This window comes from Phacochoerus africanus, chromosome 2 (genome assembly GCF_016906955.1).
Source record: "Phacochoerus africanus isolate WHEZ1 chromosome 2, ROS_Pafr_v1, whole genome shotgun sequence".
NCBI lineage: Eukaryota > Metazoa > Chordata > Mammalia > Artiodactyla > Suidae > Phacochoerus > Phacochoerus africanus.
In genome coordinates this window covers 86,982,757-86,996,727 of record NC_062545.1, presented here as the reverse complement: position 1 = coordinate 86,996,727, position 13,971 = coordinate 86,982,757, and the positions used below count along the sequence as shown (strand labels likewise).

At 38.8% G+C, this 13,971-nt stretch overlaps 1 pseudogene; it reads left to right on the top strand.

The window, feature by feature from the left end:
• The first annotated feature begins 4,120 nt into the window (after nucleotides 1-4,120).
• LOC125121053 (acidic leucine-rich nuclear phosphoprotein 32 family member B-like) lies at nucleotides 4,121-7,785 on the top strand (annotated as a pseudogene).
• Nucleotides 7,786-13,971: the final 6,186 nt, after the last annotated feature.

Genomic DNA, 13,971 nt, shown 5'->3' with positions numbered 1-13,971 from the left:
GAGTGGGTCTTCCTTCCTACCTCTGTCTCTCTCTTTGTTGCTGCAAATCTTGCCCAGAACAAAAGAAAAAGCCCAACCTCTCATCCCCATGTCCATCATCTTGCCAAACTATAAGGTCTTCCCTCAGGTCACATCATGGTCCTATCTATCCCTGACATTTGATAATTTCTATGGACAAAGTCAACATGGAGCTGAAACAATTTGGAAAATTGCAGAATCTTTTGACAAAGCCTGGATTTTAGGATTATTTTCTTGCACCCAATTCAAACCCCCCTGCTTTGGATATGAAAAGCTGAATATTGAAGCCCTCATTTTTTTGCATTCCAGCTATAACATAATCCTAATGCCTTGGGTAGAATGAGCAAAGGTCACACACTAAGAAATGCAAAAGTGAAAAACTCATTAATATATACCAAAACATTCTCATTACAGTGTTGATTTGGAGGAAGCATAATAACAACAGCAAAATTTCACTAATTTGGAGTGAATGGCAAAGTCAGTCTGAAGTAGAAAAATGTTTAAGTGATTGACTATTACTAGAGAAAAGTAATTATTAAAATATGTAGAAAGAAAATACTATTAAAGAAAGGGATAACTTATTGAATATTTGGATGGACTGGGATGTACATATTTTGTATATATATGAAAATATATGTAACATATTTTCCTATACATGTAGAAATACACATATATTACACATACATGTAGATGTATATGTTAAATACTTTACATAAATGAACCAATTTATCTTAACAACCACTTTTACAGAGGAGGGAAACAACACAGAAAGATTGCCTTACCCATTATAGAATAATTGGTAAGTTTTTTTGCTAGGGTAGCCTGGCTTTGGAATCCCAATAGATAACTTTATAAACCTATCTTAAAAAATAAATTATATAAAGAGACCATTATTCAATAAATGAAAAAAAGTGTAATTAGCATATTTTGCATAGAAATGACACTCTTTGAAAATGTTTTGTTTTATTCTTCTAATATTAGATACAAATTTTTTCATTGTTTATTTCTTAAGAAACATTTCATAAATTTTACAGTGAAAATTTTAGCTACTGGTTTACGTAGTCATGCAGAAAAATCTCCCCTTAGAAGGATTTGCCTTCATGAATTTTTACTGGATGATTTCCACAGAACTAAACATAAGCTTTCCTTATTATATTTGCCCTTTTATCTACTTTCTCTAGGTACTTTGTAATTAATAAGATGTCAAATATTTAGTCAATTTACTAAAATTTTTTTTTTAAAGTCAAAGGTCACAGACACTTAGCATCACTTAACCAAATAGCCACTTTAACTGACTGAATTGGCACAATGTAGGAAAATTCAAGTTTTCAGACTCTCAGTTTACAGTAATATAGAAATATAATAGTAATAGAGAAAATATTTGTGCAAATTACTTAAAAGTTCTGATATTCAATATAAGTAGAAATTTTAGACTGAGTGACTTGAAAAATCAGAACTATAAAACATCACATTTATAATAACAAACTATGACAAAAAAAACTCAGTTTCCAAAACAGACAAGATGGCAAACAGGCAAGATGGCTAGTAAAAGAATGACTTTTAAATATTCATTAAATGTAGTGCCCTGATCTTTATTCTCCAATAAAAGAAACTAAGTCTCCCTGGAGAAATAGCTGATTCTAAGGATTATACATAATGAGCCTGGGGTAGCTTGTGTGCCAGAAAGTAAGGAAGTGCTTAAAACAGGCACTCAGGTGCGTGCACCCCACCCCCACTGCACACACAATGATGTGGGTCTGACAAAGAGACACAGGGGCCAACTGAAAGAGCCCCCAGTGACCAAAGCTGGAGCAATTTGAGCAACAAAATAAATAACATAACCCAAAGCATAAATAATAGCCACGAGTTCATGGTGATATAAATACATGATTAAATAAATAAATAGAAAAAATCTTCAATATGGAAAAAATTTAAGTAATTTATGGAGATGGAGAATCATGCTCTGCTCTGTCAATAGGGGCTTTGGATAAAGTCTTACTTCCAAAGTGTACAGTCAGGAAAGTGAGCAAAAAGAGGACCTTCAAGATGGAGAAGCCTGATACACCCCTACCTCAGCCAGGTGATCAAGCTTAATGTCAACAGTGATAAATCACATGTATGGCATGGACCTCTGATGAAAATGGTGCTTCTGTGGTTTTCCTCCCCAAAGCACTTAAACCTCGGTTTAATCACGAGAAAGACATCAGGCAAATCCCTATTTGGGGAAAAATCTACAGAACATCTCACTGGTACTCCTCATCACTTTAAAGGTCATCAAAAACAAGAAAGTCTGATAAACTGTCATAACTAAAAGGACTCCAAAGCGATATGACACCTAAATGCAACAGAGTCAACAAAGGGGATCCTGGACAGAAAAATATGAATAAAGTATGGATAGTAGGTAATCATAGTGTATTTAATATTTCTTTATTAATTGTTAACAAATATAGCATATCAACTTCACATGTAATCATGGGGGAAGTAGATGTCAATTTTCTGTACTTAACATTTTTCTGTAAGTCCTACTATTCTAAAAACAAAAAGTTTATTTTAAAAAAGGCATTACATGTGATATCATATTTTCAACTCCTAATATTCAGGAAATAGACAGGACTGAAAACATATTAACTATACCACAGGATGCCTTCAGTAAAATCTAGGCTGCTGCAAAGACCACAGGACAAATGACCTAGTTTCTTCAACAAATAAAAGGCAAGGGGGAGAAAAAAAAAGAGAGAATTGAAGATTAAAATAGAATTAAGAGGCTTTTCAACAAATCACAATTGTGTGTACCTTATTGAATACGAAATGAAACAAACTGCAAAAATGTATAATGTTATAAACTAGTTGGAAATTTGAACACACACTGAATACTTCATAGTATTAAGGAGTTACTATTAATTTTATTTGGGGCAGGATAATGCTATTGTGGTTAAATAATTTTTCAAAATTCTTATCTTTTAGAGAAGTATTGAAAAATCGAAGTATTAAATTATATGATCTCATGTTTGTTCCAAAGTGATATGGGGTAGGGAAGGTTGGGTGGCAGGTGCAGATGAAGCAAGATTGACCATGAATTGTTAACAGCTGAAGCTCAATTAGGTGTATGGGGATTTCTTATACTATTCCTTGCTTATGCACGTTTAAAATTTTTCATAATAAAAAGTTAAATGAAATAAAACCAACGAAGTGAAAACAACTGTCTGATAAGCCTTACTGTATAGTACTCTATTTCTAATAGTAAAGTGTTTTCCACCTACACATCACCAACTCTCAAAATAGCAGCTCGAAGATAGAAAGTGACATTTAAACTGTGTCTACAGGAAGCCAAAAACCGACTGGTTGATTTGATTAATTCGACAAAAAGCTAGTCAATTTAGAAGAGGAAAAAAATCAAACTGCTCATTTTGCGGACTTACTGACTAGTACACTGTATAGTGCTGGCACATAATAATATGTGATTAATATTTTCTGGTCAGTGAATTTAGCATTTGTTCTGGCACCTCTATGGACACACGATTTGGCCATCAACAGCAAATATAGAACTCAGAAACAGGGAAAAGCCTAGCTCTAGGCAAAGCTATGTAGAAGGCAAGGTCTATTTTCCAAATATTCCGGTGCAAGGATCATCATGGTAATGTACACAGCTGAAGTGATGACAAGAACAAGAACATGCAACTCTCATTGAGTTAAATTTTGTAAAATTGTTGTAAAAACATTATAATAACATATTTATGCTGAATTGGTGTTCCAATGATTTATTTACTATTTTATGTATTTTAAGCCTGATGCGAGGACCCTAATGTGAAGGACCCTTTAAATTTACAGAGCATGTTCGTGTTGCTGTATATCACGTTACCTCATTTTGTGAATCAGACAAAAACAGGTAACATTATCTCTGTTTTTCCGGTTGAGAACAGGCTCTGGGAGGCCCCCTAGTGTTGTCAGTGTCAGAACCAGAGGACCTGAGGAACACCTGAAACCGGAACCCAGGTGTTCTGGCACCAAGTCTAGAGCTCTTTGTTACACTTAGCTGTTTTCAAGGGGAAAACATAATATATTCTTGTTACATCTACTTTCATTACATAGAAAGAAAGTTGGCATGAAGAAACATCTCCAATTTAGGAGTACATATAACTTTCGCCAACTCTAGTATTTGAATTGTATCAGTAAACTGGTGCTTCTTTTAAATGACAGTGTAGTATAAATAGTCAATATTCTGGGCAAAGCAATGCTCCATTAATATTACATTCTGTTTCTTCAGTGATGCACAGCTGAAATCAAGAAATTAAGCTCTGTGTGAAGGCTAAATACTCTTCTCGGCATTATTAAATCCTTTGATAGTAAAAGAATATGTATTAAAGTATATTAAACTATTATATAATAACAGTATGATTCAATGAATACAAAGTTCATCATTCTGGTCCATTATTTGGCAAATGGCTTCATTCTTTCATAGTGTCTGTCTCCAGGAGAATTTCAGTTCCTCTTCCATAGAGTTAGTCCGTTTATTTAACACACCTTCACTGCTGCTTGAATCCCTTTTCCAGCCTATTTTATGTGCAAAGAAAACCATTCATAACAGCTGATGTGTGACTGATTTTCTTACCTCCAGTCAATGACCATTTTCATTCAAACTATTTTAAACAATGCTTTAGAATCAGCCCATTCCATGCCTTTGCATATATTCTGTATTTTTTTCTAACTCTCCCAAATGACTCACTTTTGTCTTTGTTTTTAATTAAAATTGCCTCTATAGCTTCTTCCCGTGCATCCCCTTTGGAGCTAGACAGACACTTGTTTGGCACAGCAGCATGTGTCGCAGAAACAAAAATACAGACATGCGTCGCAACAAGGTTTATGTGGATTTAATCAGAATGCAGTTTTAAACAGGTCAAATATTTCAAGGACCACAGAGGAACTTCTCTCTCTGTTTCAGCAATATGAATAAACCCAAAATTTCAAAACACTGTATCAGTAGAAAATGAACGTATTTCCCAAATCACTCCCTGCTCCATTATAAACAGCTTGATCACACTGGCAAATGTGGCCCAGGGGTTGCCAAAGTGTACTTTCCCACTTTACCTCATGCAGAATAATCAAACTAAGAGGATCTGAAATGCTTCTTCACAAACACAAACTGAGGAAACTGGAGGAGATACATTAGAAGAGATTTTTTGCATTGGAAAAAAATGGCTGCTGGGCCACAGCTGAGTGGCAGTGTATATACCTGGTAAAGCCAGAAACTAGGGTGCTGAGGTTGGGGGATTTGACCTTCTGGAACATTCACACCAGGGGGTAAAGGGCATTATCTCTACATGTCACTTCCTGCTCCTCCAAGTGTTTGTTTTGTTTGTTTGTTTGTTTTAATGGCTGCAATCACAAATCGCCACAAATTTGGTGGCTTAAAGCAACACAAATGTATTTCCTTCCTTACAGTGCTGTAGGTCAAAAGTCCAGCCAGAATCTCACAACACTAAATCAATGTGTCAGCAGGGCCGTATTTGCTTTTGGAGGCCAGCACAGCAGGTTGAGCCTCTCTCTCTGGTCTCAATGACCCTTTTGTCATGACATCTCTTTCTCTGACCATGGCTGGAAAAGCGCCTCAGCTTTGAAGGATTCAGGTCATTAGATGGTGCCTATCCAGATATTCCAGGATAACTTCCTCCTTTCCAGGTCTGGAACCTTAACTGTATCTGCCAAGTACCTCACATATGCTCAGGTTCTGGAGATTAGGACAAGGACTTTGGAGGGACCTGTTATCCTGCCTATACCCAGTGAAGAGATGGATGAAGAGGGGTGTAGTCTTTACGGCCTCCAACTTTCACCTTATCCTTAGGTCTTAACCTACTGACGGATCTGGGGCCGCCACTGTACACTCCAATATATGCCAAATTTATTCTTTTCTTACTCTTTAGTTTTAATTCACTTGGCTTGAAAATCATACCATCTGTAGTTTCCCTCATTATTCTCAATGATACCTGGGAGTGTAGAAAATTTCTAAGAAATAAATTACTTTTTGTGTTGATTGAAAAAAATACATTAACTAATTCTTAGTAAAAATCCTGCATCGACACATCAGCTACCTTCCAGGGTCATCATAAGACATAATATATCTAACAATGGTTGCCAATTTAGATTTTTTTTTTTTTAATGGCAGTACCCTTAGCATATGGAAGTTCCTGGGCCAGATGCTGAATCCAAGCCACAGCTGTGATCTACACCAAAGCTGTGGCAACACTGGATCCTTTAACACACTCCACTGGTCCAGGGATTGAACCTGTGTTTTTGCTGCACCCTCAGCCGCTGCAGTCGGATTCTTAACCCACTGAGCCACAGCGGGAACTCCCAGTTTGGATTCTTTGAAAACATAAAAATGGGTTTCTTCAGACAAAGACCTTCAGGGGAATTCCCACCTCCCTTTTAAGTCTATGACCCATGTGGCCGCGGGAAGAGATTATTTTATATTCTTAAATCCAAATTAATAAATGACTACTGCCTATTTAAAATTAAAGCATTTTGGCCTGTTGGCGGCCCTCCATCTCCCTCAGCCTGACCCTGGAGGGAGCCCCCCTCCGCCCCAGGCGGTATCTGTGAGCCGAGGCTCCCTTGGCGGAGCCAGGCTGGTTTGGCGCCTGCCTTGCGGAGGCTCGCTGGGAACCGCGCTTGCTTGGGCTGTCGCCTCGGCCTCTTTGGGGCTTGCTGTTCGCCCACCCCCCACCTTAAAAGGGCAATGCCAGGCGAAGGGCCCCGCCCGGGGCAGGGGGTTGCAGGCGGGCCTCTGCTATGCTCGCCGCCGGCCGGGCGCGCGCTGCCGCCGCACGTGCTCCAGGGCGGAAGGTCCAGGCCTGCGCTAGCCTGCCCGGGCAGGCCTTGCAGAGCCACTTCTTTCTCGTCTACCACGACCCTCCCCGAAAAGCAGAGCAGCTTCCCGTGACCCGGTGCCGGCCACGTTTCCTTCCCACCCCACCGCACCGCACCCTCCCCCCCTCCCCGCACCCTCCCCCCCTCCCCCCTCCTCCCCCCTCCTCCCCGGAGGCTGTGCCTCCGCCACACCCCCTCCTCGGGTTTAAGAACTTGGGCTGGACAATTTCACATCAGATGATGGGAAAATCGAGGGCTTAACGGCTGAATTTGTGAACTTGGAGTTCGTCAGTTTAATAAATGTAGGCTTGATTTCAGTTTCAAATCTCCCCAAATGACCTAAATTGAAAAAGCTTGAGCTCAGTGAGAGTAAAATCTATGGAAGTCTGGATATGTTAGCAGAAAAACTTCCATATCTCACATACCTGAATTGAAGTGGAAATAAACGGAAAGATATCAGCACCCTGCAACCTTTGAACAACTTGGAATGTCTGAAAAGCCTGGATCTGTTTAACTGTGAGGTTACTAAGCTGAATAATTATCGAGGGGGTGTCTTCAAGCAGAACCCACCTGGATGGCTGTGATAGAGAGGATCTTAAAGCCTCTGTCTCAGATGCCAAGGTGGATGGTATGGATGAAGAGGAGGAAGATGAAGAAGGAGAAGATGAAGGCAAGGAGGAGGAGGATTGTAACGAAGAAGGGTTTGATGATGAAGAGGATGAAGATGTAGAAGGGGAGGAGGATGAAGATGAAGTCAGGGGGGAGGAAGAAGAATTTGGACAGGATGAAGAAGATGATGAAGATGAGGACAGTGAGTATGAAGATGAGGATGAAGAGGAGGAAGAAATCAGGAAAGATGAAAAGAAGAAAAGAGAAATAGAAGATGAAGGAGAAAATGATTAACACCCCGAATAACCTACAAAAAAGAACAAAAAGGTAGCTGTGATACAAATTCCAGGACACCCACCCACCCAAAGAGCCAAAGAATAGTTCCTGTGACATTCCGCCTTCCTCCATTTAGTCTGTCTTGGAAAGCCACCACCAAGACTTCACCCCAACAAAATTGTTGGCATTGTTAGGTTTTCAACATTAAGGCTCTTGCTATAGCGTGGAGAGCTGTGATTGGTGAGTCAACCCTCTGTGGCTACCAGTTACACCAAGACTGTAACCAGCATTTTTACTTTCTGTACAACAAAGAAGCTTTGTAAATAAAATCTTAACGTTTGGGGTCTGTTTTTTTTTTTTTCATGCTTTTTTTTAATGAAATTTTTTTACGTTAGAACATTTTATGTGACAACTGCCAAAAAAGTATTTTTAAGAATAAAATAAATGAAATAAACTTTCCTCCTTGGTAAAAAATAAAATAAAATTACAGTATTTTATTTTTAATGATCTGTGCCAATACAAGTTTCGGAGTGGAGGATATATTTTTGCTACAATTTATTGATGAATGGAGTTAGAGTTTTTACAATATATAAATTGAAGGCAAAATTGAATTTACCCCGAAGATAACTAAGCTTAAGCTTCAAGGGCCCTAATTTTGAAAGAGCAATATCTGGTCACATTTTCCTAAAGAGGATCACAAATTTGCATTATGTTTAAGCCCCATAGAACTTGAGTCCACCATTGACTGGGATAGTTTGTTGGAATTGCATAAGTGTTTAATCATCCTAGCACTTTCTTTAAAATACATATATTTGGTCATATTATTCTGCTATTTTCTACATCTTAGGTGTGATAGACTATTTTATTTGCTCACAATTTTTCATTCCTCTCCACTTAAGCCATGCTTCCTTGCAGTGCAACATACTTCCTGTCCCTACTGACTTTGGACTTGCTTTCAATAAAAGATGAGCAGACAAGAAGTATGCTAAGTCCCCAGCAGAAAGTTACCCTGTCCTAGTGCAGTTTGGCTCTGTTTCTCAACTTCTGCCCTCCACTCAGTGTATTGCATGCGTTAAAGAACAACTGTTGTTTCTACCTGGGTCTCAGAATGAGAAGACACACAGAGCACAGCCAAGTTCAGCATAAGCCCAGTTGACCTACAGTCTTTATGTAATGTTAGCAAGAAATAAATGTTTGTAGTTGCATTGAGATTTGGTCATTATTTGTCACTGTATCAAAAGCCAGAGTGGTTGTCATTCTGCCTACTTTTTCATTTTACCATATGTTATCTATCATCTCTCTATCTATCCATCCATCCACAGTAATATTTTCCTGAATTTGTGGGGTGTATATTATACTCTGGTTGCCTTTAACTAGCATACTTATTGATGGTTGCCAAGGACTGAGTCATTAAATTCATACTTTCTCTTCCCTGGAGACTGTCCCTTGTAAATGCTTTTTTCTGTTCTTTTTTAAAAAGTATATTAGCAGGTTTTCACAAGGAAGGCAGCTTACACCACTAGGGACTTCAAATCTCAAGTCTGTATTACATGCTCGCCACTTTCTGAAAATGCAAAATACATCTTTGTCTGTTTTCTTGAAGTTATTTTATAAAATAGGTGAGGTTTGCTTTCTAATTATTTTTAATTATGCCTCTATAGAATTACTGCAAATTTCCTCTGCTTGTTTATCTGAAAACCCATTTTGTGAAGTGAGGCTGTGTCCCCTGATGGGCACTATTTACATTTTAAAGCATCTAAACACAAGTCTCTTCTGCAGATCCCCTCCAATGTGGCCAAATTAATGTCATTTCAATTTTTGCCATTCCACTAAATTTCCCTAATCAGTGATAACAGATGTTATTTGCATGTGTGAGTTCATTAAATATGTTACTTCCTTAAACACTCAAGCTTTATCAAGAAATATATCCCAGGAGTTCCTGTCGTGGCTCAGCGGTAATAAACCAGACTAGTATCCAGGAGGACGCAAGTTTGATCCCTGGCCTCGCTCAGTAGGTTAAGGATCCGGCATTGCCGTGAGCTGTGGTGTAGGGTGCAGACGCAGCTCGGATCCCACCTTGCTGTGGCTGTGGTGTAGGCTGGCACCTACAGCTGTGATTTGACCCCTAGCCTGGGAACTTCCATATGCCTCGAGTGTGGCCCTAAAAAAAAAATTTAAAAATAGAAAATTTAAAAAAGAAAGGAAGAAAAGAAAAGATAAACTATCCTTTCCCTAAAGGCTGTTATGATTCTAAACTACCAACTTTTGAATATATGAGTTTTTCACTCCTGAGACACCATAATATTAGATATTTCCTTGATAGAGAGGACAAGCTATCTTTGAAAAGTGGCATGATCTTGCTTTGATGAACCTGATTGAATGTATACTCTGGACCTGTTTCAAACCACTCCTAAATCTAAATCAACAACAACAACAACAACAACAATAACAAAAACCACTTTATTTAAAGAAAACTTTTTTTTTAGAAGTACCTAGTTTTGGTACCAGCAGCATATGGAAGTTCCTAGCCACAGCTGTGACCTACAGGGATCCTTAAACCAGGGCCGGGGATGGAACCTGAGCCTCCATATTGACTCGAGCTGCTGCAGTTAGATTCTTAACCCACAGCACCACAGTGGGAACTCCTAGCTAATTTGAGGATTTTGAAAGGAGGAGATTATCCTGGTTTGGCCGGGTGGGCCCTAAATGCCATGACAAGTGCCCTTAGAAAAGAGTGAGATGACTGAGGAGGAGACATTTGTTGGAGGCAGAGATTAAAGGAAACATGTCACCAGTCTAGGAAGGCTGACAGCAATCAGAAGCTAGAAGAGGCATGGGGTGTGTCCTTGCCTAGAGCTTGTGGCAGAAATGTAGCCCCTCCAAAAGCTGCCACCTTGATTTCAGACATCTGACCTCCAGAAATGTGAGAGGATATATTTCTGTTCTAAGCTACCCAGCTTACATTAATTTGTTACCGTAGGAAACAAATATAGAAAGTTTGTGGTACTTAATTGATTTTTAACACACATTCATTTTCTTCTCTTATTCTCCACCTATCATCACTGAAATGTACATTTTTAAAAAGGTAAACAACAGTCAAAGGTTTATATTTAGGGACTTTGAAGTTATTCACTCACTGAATCTTCCTGTTTCTATGGTTCTTAATGGTTAAAGGAACAGCCTACAGGGTGATCCCTCAAGTCTAGAGATCTCAACACAGAACTAGCCCTGTGCGTGTCAGTGGGAGAGAGACTAACATTAGGGGCCGAGAATTTAAGAGAACAGTCTCAAGATGTGAGATGTCTTTTTTTTTTTTTTTGTCTTTTTAGGGTCACACCTGCAGCATATGGAAGTTCCCAGACTAAGGGTCAAATCGGAGCTGCAGCTGTGGGGTTACACCACAGCCACAGCAACGGGATCCAAGCCACATCTGCAATGTACATCACAGCTGACAGCAACGCTGGATCTTTAACCCACTGAGTGAGACCAGGGAGCAAACCCACATCCTCATGGATACAAGTTGGGTTCATGACCACTGAGAACCACAGAAACTCTTCTGTATGATGTTTTTAGCCTTTCTATCCCTACACACTGAATGCCAGCAGTACCCTCCCAATCATTGTAACAACCCCAAATAACCCTACTTTAAAATTGCCCCCCAGCTGCTATACCAACCTTATTGAGATCACAATTCTGCCCTTTAAAAGCAATCTACCTCAGACCCCTTAGTTTAGTGCTATTATCTCCTCAGATAAGTCCCTCTCAGCTTTGCCCTCATTTTTCTTTGTCTAAAATCAGCCCCATGGTTGCCTTCTACTTGGTACATCCTAGAGGAGGCTACTGGAACCCAGGCTGGCCCCTGGGAACCCAGCCTTCAGTATGGGCTCTTTGGCACCCCAGCCAGGAGGGGCAGGATTTGGAAAGGAATATAAATCAATCACAGAGCTCAATGGGAGTTCTCACTGTGGTACAGCAGGTTAAGGATCTGTCATTGTCTCTGCAGTGGCTCAGGTCACTGCTGAGGTGTGGGTTCAGTCCCTGGCCTGGAAACTTCCATATGCCATGGGTCCAGCCAAAAAAGAACCCAACATTATAAAAATATAACTCATATATTTGTGTGGTTAAAGCTACACATATGGTGGTATTTCATACCACCTAAAAGTATGATATGTAAAAGATGGACACACTGTATCTCAAATGTCACATATACAATTAATATTTTTTATTACTTAATGAATTTTTTACATTTATAGATGTACAACAATTGTCACAACCAAATTTTATAGCATTTCCACCCCAAACCCTCAGTACATCCCTCCACCCCCCAACCCTTCTCATTTGGAAATCATGTTTTTCAAAGTCTGGGTCAGTATCTGTTTTGCCAAGAAGTTCATTGTGTCCTTTTTTCAGATTCCACATGTCAGTGATAGCATTTGATTTTGGTGTCTCATTGTCTGACTGATTTCACTTAGCATGGTAATTTCTAGGTCTATCCATGTTGCTGCAAATGCTATTTCGTTCCTTTTAATGGCTGAGTAATATTCCATTGTGTATATGTACCACATCTTCTTGATCCATCCCTCTATTGATGGACATTTAGGTTGTTGCCATGTCTTTGCTATTGCAAATAGTGCTTCAGTGAACATTGGAGTGCATGTGTCTTTTTGAGTCATGGTTTTCTCTGGGGGGGATTGCTGGATCAAATGGTAGTTCTATTTTTAGTTTTCTGAGGAATCTCTGTATTGTTTTCCACAGTGGTTGCACCAAATCCCAATCCCACCAACAGTTTAATAGGGTCCCTTTTTTTCCACACACTCTCCAGCACTTATTGCTTGTAGACTTTTGACGATGGCCATTCTGGCTGATGTAAGGTGGTACCTCAGAGTGGTCTTGATTTGCATTTCTCTAATAATTAGTGATGTCAAACATCTTCTCATGTGTTTTTTGGCCATCTGTATGTCCTCTTTGGAGAATTGTCTGTTTAGATCTTCTGCCCATTTTTTGATGGGGTTGTTTGTTTTTATGGTATTGAGCTGCATGAGGTGTTTATAAATTTTGGCGATTAATCCCATGTCAGTCAATTCATTTGCAAATATTTTCTCCCATCCTGTGGGCTGTCTTTTCATTTTGTTTAGGGTTTCCTTTGCTGGGCAGAAACTTTATTCCCATTTATTTATTTATTTTTGTCCCATTTATTTATTTTTGTTTTTACTGTCATTACTCTAAGAGGTGGATCTGAGAAGATGTTGCTGTCATTTATGTCAGAGAATGTTTGGCCTATGTTTTCTTCTAAGAGTTTTATAGTATCTGGTCTTATATCTAGGTCTTTAATCCATTTTGAGTTTATTTTTGTGTGTGGTGTTAGGAAGTGTTCTAATTTCATTCTTTTCCCTGTGGCTGTCCAGTTCTCCCAGCACCACTTATTGGACAGGCTGTCTTTTCTCCATTGTATATTCTTGCCTCCTTTGTCATAGATTAGTCGACTGTAGGTGCGTGGGTTTAATTCTGGGCTTTCTATCCTGTTCCACAGATCTATATGTCTATCTTTGTGCCAGTACCATATGGTTTTGATGACTGTAGCTTTGTAGTATACTCTGAAGTCAGGGAGTCTCATTCCTCCAGCTCCATTTTTCTTTTTCAGGATGTCTCTGGCTATTCTGGGTCTTTTGTGCTTCCAAACAAACTTTAAAATATTTTGTTCAAGTTCTGTGAAAAATGTTCTTGGTAATTTGACAGGGATTGCATTGAATCTGTAGATTGCCTTGGGTAGAATAGTCATTTTGATAATATTGACTCTTCCAATTACAATTAATATTTTTAAGTTATACTTTTACAAATTAGAAAAATGTGTGAAAGGCCTTAGTATTCATAATCTTCAACTTAGTGGTGCCACTTCCAGGAATCTATTGTAAGGGGAAAAAATCAAATATGGCCAAAGAACTATACATAAAAATACACATTGAATATTGTTCTTCATAACGAAAATTTAAAGCAATCTAAATGTCTAACAATAGATAAATAAGACTATTCATATCAATGATGGCAGATTTAGATGATTAACTCATACACAGAAATTACAAATATTTACAAAAAATTTATCTTACTATTTCCTGGGCAGAAGAACTGAATCAACATTTCCCAAATAAGACGTACAAATGATCTGCAGCTATATAGGAGGGAAATAACTAACCATCAGGGAAATGT